Source organism: Lactuca virosa, chromosome 3, assembly GCF_052849685.1.
Source record: "Lactuca virosa cultivar CGN04683 chromosome 3, Lactuca_virosa_CGN04683_v6, whole genome shotgun sequence".
NCBI lineage: Eukaryota > Viridiplantae > Streptophyta > Magnoliopsida > Asterales > Asteraceae > Lactuca > Lactuca virosa.
Genome location: NC_136428.1, coordinates 342,752,920 through 342,762,015, shown reverse-complemented (window position 1 = coordinate 342,762,015; position 9,096 = coordinate 342,752,920). Strand labels below are relative to the sequence as shown.

At 31.9% G+C, this 9,096-nt stretch overlaps 1 long non-coding RNA gene across 1 annotated transcript; it reads right to left on the bottom strand.

The window, feature by feature from the left end:
- Positions 1-2,734: 2,734 nt before the first annotated feature.
- On the bottom strand, positions 2,735-5,169 carry LOC145167500 (uncharacterized). Its single transcript, XR_013741201.1, has 7 exons — positions 4,837-5,169; positions 4,399-4,570; positions 4,062-4,270; positions 3,933-3,978; positions 3,818-3,846; positions 3,489-3,605; positions 2,735-2,927 (listed from the first exon to the last, which is right to left on the bottom strand). It is a non-coding gene; the product is annotated as an uncharacterized LOC145167500 (long non-coding RNA).
- Between the last annotated feature and the right edge of the window lie 3,927 nt (positions 5,170-9,096).

The window sequence follows — 9,096 nt, the reverse complement described above, 5'->3', positions numbered from 1 at the left end:
TAAACTGTTCCAGAAAATCCTATATTTTCTGCTGTCTATGAAAAGTAGTTTTAATCCCATAAAACCGTTCTGCTTGTAAACCATTGTTCTGTGTTTGTATCCTTTTGGAAAACCTGTATAAGTGAATGTGCCTGGCTCCACCAGATGTTATTGTAAACTGTATCTCTGTAAACTAGTACTTTGAAAATGTACTCATGTTTAGTTAAATATACACTAACGTATTGTTAATATCTTTTTAATGAGTTATTATAACCATACTATGAATGGATGGCATGAAACAAACGCTTTGAAGGCGTTTAAACTGTTGATAACAATTGTCACTCATGGGCGTGTATGCTCGACTGTAGCTAGCAGCCTGAGTGCGGGGTTGTCAATTCCCAATATAGATCTATACACACTTGTTTCGATCCCCGACTGGAGACTCTGGTTATAATATCATGACTTTAACTGTGTTGTTCAGATGAATAAACATCCTGAACATATTATCTCATAAAAAGCATATAAACGTTACGTGTATAATGAAAACTCAATCATTCTGAAATAAATGGCTGATAGTATTTTCCCTTGTTTTGTATACTCTAAATGTACTTGAAAGTTGTATACCCTTGTTTAATTTTGAATCAAACCTTTGTTCTTGTACAATAGTATAAACCCATGTTCTTGTAAAATAGTGTACTCTAGTATACTTGACTCGTGAGTTAGTGTTCTTGAATCATAAATTATACCTATTATAATTTATATGTACTTTCTGTATTGATACTAATTGTTCATGAATGTAACCCCTTGCTCGACATGTTACCAAGGGTATTTGAATCTGAATGAAATAACCTTCATATTTATATATATATACAAGATATATAATTAAAATTGAAATGATAGTCGGACAAATAACCGATACCCTAAATCCACATCCAAACAAGGAAAAGGAAATAAAGTAAGTTATCAGTTCTAAGTCTTTTAAATATTATATATATATATATATATATATATATATATATATATATATATATATATATATATATATATATGATTTTTGGGGAAAAATATAAGTTTATAAAAGAGTTTAACATTTTGAAATACTTTTGATGACTTGATGTCATTTTATCATAATTTGAAATCATTTGTTTGTAACACAAAATCCTTGTGTTAGACTTGTATTCCCCCCCTTAAAACAGTAAAAACCATGAAAATACGGGGGGTATGAACTCACATGATAGGTAGTGATTTGGGTACCGTTTCGTTTCTTAGAAATGAGTTTTCTTGATGTAACTGAGAGTTTTTGATGAAAAGTCGGCTTTACTCGGGCAGATTTTCCGCTACAAGATTGAGAACTTCGGGGCTTGCTTCGAGTGTTAGATATGTCACCGGGGCTTCGGGGTAGTTTAGAGAGGTTTAAAATTGAAGGAAAGTAGGAGAGAGGTTGAAAAAAGTAAACAAAACCCGGAGGTCTCGCATCCTATTTATAGGAGGGCTTCCGGTCTTAGTACGTTGGGCGTAATATACACGTATGCGGGGCGTACTAGTGAAATCATTAGTTCGCTGGGCGTACTTCGTGTACGCGGGGCATACTAGTTGGTTCCTTATCCGAACTTTGGAGGTGACAAGTCTACGAGGCACGCGTCGATGCTAATATCATTACGTCGGGCGTAATCTTCCCGTACGCTGGGCGTACATCCTCGCACGCGGGGCGTACTCCTTTCGATCTTATCCGAAGTCTCGGATGTGTACGACACGTGTCACATGCGAGAGATAAGGCGAAGTGGGTAATCTGAGGCCTAGTCTTTGAGTACGCTGGGCGTACTCCATGTACGCGGTGCGTACTTTTCTTTTTCCAACTTCAAGAATTCATATTTTTTGCATACGAACTCCGTTTTTGACGTTCTTTATATCCACGCGTAGGTGAGACCATGCTCTACAACTTTTGTTTAGACTCCGTCGGCTAATTTTGAATTTATTTTTAAAGTTATATTTTTAACAGGTCGGGACAGGAAAAGTCCGTTAAAAATTCATAAATTCTTCATCTGACGTCCGATTTCGTCTGTCTTTTTACCGTTGGATTTCTTTTGATAAGATCTTCGATTCTTGCTTAGGTTGTTTTGGCCAAATGTTGATCGAACTAAATTTCGAGTTTCAGGCTGTGTACTGCTGTGTCGAAACTTAGAAAAATCATAAATTCTTCATACAAAGTCAAATTTAGGCGTTCTTTTTATGGATACTCTCGGTTTAACGTATGCTATAACTTTCATTTAGATAGTTAAGGCTAAAAAATATTTTATTGAAAATTCACTTTTTACGTTAAACAATGTTTATTTAATATTTCATTTTTGAGAATCGATTATGTAAATGTACATGGTATATGAAAACTTCTCTTTATTACTTTAAAAAGAAATACAAATTGATCTATACTATTAAATAGATTCAAAATAACGGGTTGTTACAAATAGTATTTTTTAGTTTTTTTTTTTTTTTAAAGTGCAGATTTTTTAATTTTTTATAGAAAACATGAATTTTTGAAAAAAAAAATTGAAAAAATATTTTAAAAAAAATTGTATTTTTTTTAAAAGCATTTAAAAAAAACTGGAATATTTAAAAAATACAATAGTTTTTTAACCAAAAAAATCAATATCCTATAAGTTTTTAATAAAAAAATCAATATTTTTGGTACATTTATGCATATTTTTACAAATGTATATATATGCATATTTCATATATTCTAATATTTGTAAGAAAATCATAAGAAAACTCATTTTATTTACCAATCTATAAACACAATAGAATAAGTATTTTATTCGATACAAAAAAAATATTAAAAACAAAAAAAATTTCAAAATTTCAAAACGTTTTTATGTCTTCGTGTCAATATTTCCATATTTTTCTTCAATTTATCATTTTCACATCTTCAATATTCACCACAATTTCTTCCAAATCTACAAGAAAGAAAAAAAAAATTGATTGATGCAAAAAACAGTCACAAAAATACATATGTGATTAACATATGAATCACAGGCGATTCACATATGAACTACATGTGATGCATATGTGAATTACATGTGATTTACATGTGAATCTCATGTAACACATATGTGAGTTACATGTGATTTACATGTGAATCACATGTAATTCATATGTGAATTACATGTGAATCACATGTAATTCATATGTGAATTATATGTGAATCACATGTAATTCATATGTGATTTACATGTGAATCAAATGTAATTCATATGTGAATTACATGTGAATCACATGTAATTCATATGTGATTTACATGTAATTCATATGTGAATTACATGTGATTTACTTGTGAATCAGATGTAATTCATATGTGAATTATATGTGAATTACATGTGATTTACTTGTGAATCAGATGTAATTCATATGTGAATTACATATAATTCATATGTGAATTACATGTGATTTATATGTGAATAACATGATTAAAACTAAGTAATTTTGTGAATTTATATTGAAACTAGGGAAAAGCTTACATTACAGGCCTGATTTGGTGTATCCAGTTTTTAGGTTCATGATTTGCAATCTTCATGATCAAATTCATTCCATCTTGTGGTTATACACTCATTCCAGGTGAATCTTCCGACATTGACCTTGAAAACACATCAGATAAAAACACTTGTTATTTCGAGTTATTCAGATTTAATCTAAAAAGAGTTAGTACTTTAAGAAATCTAAGTTCTTCACAATATCTCATAGAATTCACAAGCACATCAGTCAATCATAGAAGCTAATTGAATAGATCATACCAAATGGAATGGATAGAGATTGTAACCATAGTTCTTAAAATTCACATATTACATACCACAACATAGTCAAGTCAAGCTCCTCCGTCTGTCCATAAAGCCAATGAAGAAACAATAAGATGCTGTTTTTTTACTAAATATAAATCTCAATGGAAAACAAAAAGAGTTGCATACCCTGAAGACTCATCAAATACATAATCGTTTTCTGTAGATCCAATGCCTGCAAGTGAAAAACCGAATTAGGGGGAATATTGTAACAAACCATCTGAAGGCAAAAAATGAAAAAACTACATGTCTGCTTACCAGTCAATGGATCAACATTAGAGTTGTTATCATCTTCAGCAAACACATCAAAAGAATCATCCTCATTGTTTTCAGTATTATCTGCAGAAGGTATTCCATTGAGACCAGATTCACTCATTCTATAGGAATTAGGTTGCTGAACTACAAGAGGTGCCTTCCCCTCTAGCGCGTGCTTTCGTTCATACGTAAAGTTATTTAATAACAAATGACTGCAATGAATCAATCAATCGATTTCAATACTTCTTTCAGTAAATATAATTTCAAAAAATGAAATCGTATATTGGACTAGGAATTGGACTGATAAGTAATCAAATGAAAGTAAAAAAGTAAATATCACCTTGATTACTATTTCCCTGCCATGAACGACTAAGGGAGGACGAGGAGACCAGGTACGCCCATGGCTTCAGAATCATCATGGAGGAGGAACCGATTACGGTAGGTTTAGATCGGCAGGTGAGGATTCGAAGGAGGCAGAATTAATGTGGAGGAGGCACATATCGGCAAAGGAACTGTCAAACAGATCCACGATTACTATATCTGTGATGCCTCTTTTTTCGATTTGGAAGTAAACACTATTAATCGTCGATTCTGCTTAAGCATATCTGTTATCATCGGCCAATCTCCATCGATTTTAGGCATCCGACTCATCGGAAACATGTATTTGGTCAAAAAATCGACAAAATTGAAATTGTAGCTTACGTGAGCAGAATCGACGATTCAATCCACACAATTTATTATATAATCGCAATTAAAATCGACAAAATTGAAAAACTACCGGCAGAAAATTACTGCTGTTGACCGTGAGAAGAGAGATCTCATCCACCTTGGGGTGAAAAACAGCGAGTTGTGAGTTCGAATGAGAAAGCCTCCTATCGCAAGGTGACAACTGAACCGAGCTGTTGAAGAAAAACACAGTCCTCGCCGCAAAAACGATTCCGAAAGTGAGAGCGTCCGATCTCTGTATGGTGGCATCGGTGCACACCAAGAAGACGTTAGAGATTTGAATCGGTCGTCAGAGATGAGCCGAAGATCAATCGTAGGTGATGGTAAGAGAAGAGGAGACGACGTCGATTTTTTTTTGTAGTTGTGAGCACTGTGTGAGGAAAAGAGAGATACAATTAATTATGCTAATTTGTAGAAATTGTTTTTTATACCTAAAATACCCTTATCATTTGTTTTAAAAAACCAAATATGCCATTAAAATTCTTCACAATTAAAAAACTGCCTCCTTTAATCTTAGCCTTCAGTTTTTTTGATTTAACGCCCCACTTTTAGTTCTCGGGAAACTATGAGTTCTCAAATGATCATTCCTCTCTCTCTGTCTCTGTGTGTATATATATATATATATATATATATATATATATATATATATATATATATATATATATATCTTGATATTCACGTGTGTTAGGTTCAACAAGGAATCATTTTAAACCTTAGAACCAAGGAACAAATCTTTTTCTTAACTTTTAGAGCAATTTTGTCATCAAAAAAAAAAAAAAAACTAAAAATATAGAAATTCTTAACTTTTTATCCTTCATCCATTGATATCAAATTTGATAAAAAATTGATTTGTTTAGATTCACACTGTGAATTTGAACAAATTCACATTGTGAATCTGTGCAGATTCACCATTTGAAATTTGTGCTGTGAAATTTATGCAGATTCATACTGTGAATCTGTGCAGATTCACACTGTGAATCTGTGCAGATTCACACAATAAATTTATACAAAATTAATGATTTATAGTCTAAAGGAGTTTTTTTTATGCCAAATGTAAAAGTTTGGACTGCAAGGACGAAAAGTGTCAAAGTCATTAAAGATTTGTGGCAAAAATACCAAAATGTAAAAGTTTTGACTGCAAGGAGGAAAAGTGTGAAAGTCACTAAAGACTTGTGGCAAAAACCTAAAGGCACAAAAATTTAATTAAAACGCAAAAATATAAAGTTTTGACTTTAGGGACGAAAAATGTCAAATAAACCTCAACCTTATAAACATTAGTTACCAAGAAAATGAATGATAATAGAAGTTTTTTATTTTCATAAACAGTCACCGTTGACCCCTGAAAAAGAAAACAAAAAAATTTACACATCAGGGTCACTAAAACTGGAATTTTCAATAATTGGGCAACAGTCTTAAAATGTATACAATGTCAAAATCCCCTTTACAAGGGATGTTGTAACTTCCAGGAAGCTATGAATATAGCTCGAGAACATTTTGGGTTAAACAATTTTTTATATACAAAGCCAGATTGAAATATATATATATATATATATATATATATATATATATATATATATATATATATAGTGTTAGGTTATTTTGTTTTAGGTAACTATTGTCTGTATGTAAGGAGAATTCTGGACCAATAGATGAAAATAATAAATGGCTATGATTTTGGGGGTCTATGATATTACAATGAAATATCATGTACCATAATATCACTCAAATTTAATTAAAAGAGTATTTTAGATAATTACCTATATTTAAAAAATGAAGTTTTCGAATTTGAAGGGATAATTCAGATTTTTTTAAATGAGCAAGTTATTATAATTTAATTTGTAATCATAACAAATTATAACCTATTTTATTCTGTCAGAATGACATTAACAAAATGAAATTCTATGACATTCTGTTAGAATGATAGTTTATAACATCGTTTAAGAAAATATATATAAAAAGAAAACATGAATAAATACATTATGAAATAATGAACACAATCGATTCTTGAACTAATAATACATCAAATAATTACATTGTATTATTGTGATACAAAAAAACATTCTTGAATAATAACATTCTGAAAGAATAAAAAATATAATTCTTAAAAAATAACAACATTCTTAAACTCTGAGTGTGATCAATCTTTGATTCATTCTTCAAGCCATACCTATCAGGTCTTCAAGCCATTCCTCACAAATGCATTGTCAAATATTTTGTGGTGATACATGTGTAACAACTAAAAATTAAACATATAAATAATTAACTAAGATTCTATGAGAATAACTGCCATGAAGTCTAGCATTCTATGAGAATAACAGCCATGAAAATCAAATTATATAAGAATAACATTCTGTGAGAATTATGTTCGTCGAGGCTCACCATCTGTTGTATGTGATTGTGCGTTCTTTAAACTTTCTGCATTCTATAAATATCCTGCAAAAATGATTGATTCCGAAAATATTCTGCAAGAATGATTCTGTAAATATTCTCTGAGCATGGTTGTGAAGATTCTTAACAAGAGATTAACAACAACAATGACAACATGTAATGTAACCCCCGCAGATCCGGGCTAGTCAATTTAGAGACGACAAACATCAAAAATGAGTTTTTGATGGAAGATTATTTAGATGTATTAATCTTAACAAAGTTTTAGTATATGTTACAAGGGTTTCGTACATATAAAGAACGCAGAAATCCGATTTATAACGAATAAGTTATGGCATGTCGAAGTTTTACGGCAAAACCGGCACGGCACCGGGAGACGTAAATAGTGAATTTACGGTAGATGACTTTTTAGCCTTAGTGAACTAAACAAAATTTGTAGTATACGTTAAACTGAGAACATACAAAAAAAAGAACGCCCAAATCTGACTTCGTATGAGGAAGTTATGAATTTTCTAAGATTTGGCATAGCAGTGCACGGCCCGAAACTCGAATTTTAGTTCGAGCGGTTTTTGGCCTACGCGACCTAAATGAGAGTTGAAGATCTCATTAATAGGAACTCAACGGTAAAAAGACAGATGAAAACGGAGTCCGTATATAGAAGTTATGAATTTTACGCGGACATTTAACAATATAATCTCCTCCTACTGTTAAATTTAAGAGCGGTCGAGAATTAGCCGACGGAGTCTAAATGAAAGTTTTAGATCTTGTTTTTACCTACGTGTGGATATAAAGAATGTCGAGAGTAGAGCTCGTATGTTAAAGATATGGACGAAACTTGGTCCCTACTCTTCGAGCGCGATAAATTCGATACAGTTTTGTAAATCTGAGATAGAATGAGAATTAGCTGACGGCGTCTAAATGAAAGTTGTAGTACTCGTAAATACCAACGCGTGGATATAAAGAACGTCAAAAATGGAGTTCGTATGAACGAGTTACAAATTATAATAGCATATTTACGTATTAAAATAAAGTATAAATCATATATACGTACACATATATATACAAATGTATATATATCATTAGAAAGATATCGACGATGCGGTTATTATAAGACTAGTGTTGAGTACTTTCGACATTAGTTTAGTATAAATATCGTTAAATCTATTTAAAATAGTATTATGAAGGAGTGTTTAGTCGTTTATATAACTATAAGGTCATTAAGTAATTATAGAGGGTAGTTTTTGTAAATTCAATTACTATAAATAAGAGGCTTAGGCTCTCATATTTCTTGCACCATTATCTTGATTCAAGAGTCTTTCTCTTCTTATCCCCCGAGCATTTCGGTCTCTCGTGATTCGACTTCTCTTTCTGTAGTTTTAGTATAGTAAGGTGAGCGCAGCGCTGCACGAATCGTTCTTAGAAAGATTCAGCGACAAAGTTCTGCCCCTGCAGAGCCCGACTCCTAGCTAAAACCCCCTTGTAAGTAAGTTATGCTTACCTATTTTAATATAGCTTATATTTAAAATTAGTATTGTTATTATGAACTTATAATAAATATTTGAGCTATTATTATGACTTATATAAGTGTCGTTATAATATATTTTTAACTACTCGCGGTACGGGGAATCTGGTTTAAAGGGCCGCATAGGGTTGTTGGATTTCAGAAGTGCTATATGCCAAAATGGTCCTGCCCTCCGATGTTTTATGTCTGGCCCCTGTCTGTACATAGTGGTTGAAAAGTATTGTTTAAACGCTTATATAATGATAATAATAATAAGACTAATAATTAGTCACGGTAAATATTAGACTAAAATCTAGTGGTAATAATCCTAGGTTTCGTCGAAGGAAATTATTTTAAAGTAAACGAAGCGCTGTCTGAGTACCGAGTCACCACCTTATCAAGTGAGTGCATAGTTACTTTCATCTT